A 1,442-nucleotide genomic window follows, 5' to 3' on the forward strand; every position below is an offset into this window, starting at 1 on the left:
CTTTCCATGTCTTTTGTCTACTGATAGACCTGATGAGATGACTAGTGAAGTGTACCAGTTTGGTTGGTGTCTACAGTGTACTAGTAAACATCATTTCTTTCCTCCTCGATACTTCCACGTCCTCTCATTACATCTTGCTTATAAAATGGCTCTACCTCAAGAAGATGGCAAGTTAAATCGTTACTGTACATTTTGGAAGAATGGACTTTACTGGTCTAATGGTCATGGTGTAGGATCACTGGTAGAGATTGTGGATGAGAACCAGTGTGTACTAGTAATGATGTCCTGTGAGAAAGGTTACAGGGACAATATGGTGTCTCTAAGAAGAGATGTGATAGGAGAGGTAATGAGTGTTTATAAAGAATCCTGTCCTAGTCTAGAGGTAAAAGAGTTAGTTATTGATCCTAAAGAACTAGTCTATCCTGTTAATACACCAAGAGAAAGGACAGTGTATAGTGTAAAAGCTGTACTGTCAGCATTAGTTGAACAACGACCATTTCTAGTTACCACTGGTACTAAGCGTACAGAATTGAAGGAGATCCTACCTGATGAATCATTATCAGATATTAGTAACCTGTCACTATTAGGAGGACGTGATATTAAGGTAAGAATTAACACACACTTGATACATTAATACAAGCACTAATAATCAAAAGGTCATATCTTAAAAGTAATTTTATTTCTTATCAAATTACTCAGTCTTTGTCATAATTGTGGGTTGTCATTGTGTGGCTTTTACTACTAATAATATATACTAGTACATCTGTTAAACTCACCTTTCAGCTATACACTACTGATGTATATCACCTTGATAAACAAGCACGGTGACAAATATCAGTTATTATTATTATTATTGTATAGGAAGTGATTGAAATAACTGAAGAATTGAAGACACCATTGACTCCAATAAAGCTAGGTATTTATAACAATTATGTACTATCACAATTGTCAAGTAGTGGTAGTATTATAGTATAATACATTATAGTGACTGCATGTGGTTTAATAATGTTTGTATTAATATACTTTTATGTAGAGACAACAATTCAAAATGAGGAACCAGCTACTAATTACTTACCCACACAGATCAGTGAGTCCAATGATGATCAACAAAAAGGTATAACCACTCACTGTCACTGGTTTTACATTATTTTATGTATTTATTTATTTCAAAAATCTTGATATTTTTCTTAAAGAACTATTATCACTGACATTAACAATGGATGATTCGGAATGTGATAATCAAGTAACAGTTATTAGAAACACTCTTCATCATCATTATTTTACTATATTGTGTGTGTAGGGAGATGGAGGAGTAAAGTGTAATAATAATAAAGATAAAGGAACAGCAACCAACACTTTGAATGAATCTCAGGAACATGGAAGTACTTCAATAGAGAAAGGACAGTCTGGTAAGATATGTACACATCATCCATTAACAAACA

At 33.4% G+C, this 1,442-nt stretch overlaps 1 long non-coding RNA gene across 1 annotated transcript; it reads left to right on the forward strand.

Annotated features, from left to right (window-relative positions):
• Window positions 1–876: 876 nt before the first annotated feature.
• Window positions 877–1,425, forward strand: LOC109586850 (uncharacterized). The gene is made up of 3 exons (XR_002187247.1): window positions 877–916; window positions 1,034–1,087; window positions 1,301–1,425. It is a non-coding gene; the product is annotated as an uncharacterized LOC109586850 (long non-coding RNA).
• The last annotated feature ends 17 nt before the right edge of the window (window positions 1,426–1,442 follow it).

This window comes from Amphimedon queenslandica, unplaced genomic scaffold, assembly GCF_000090795.2.
Source record: "Amphimedon queenslandica unplaced genomic scaffold, v1.1 AMPQUscaffold_12763, whole genome shotgun sequence".
In the NCBI taxonomy this organism is placed as follows: domain Eukaryota; kingdom Metazoa; phylum Porifera; class Demospongiae; order Haplosclerida; family Niphatidae; genus Amphimedon; species Amphimedon queenslandica.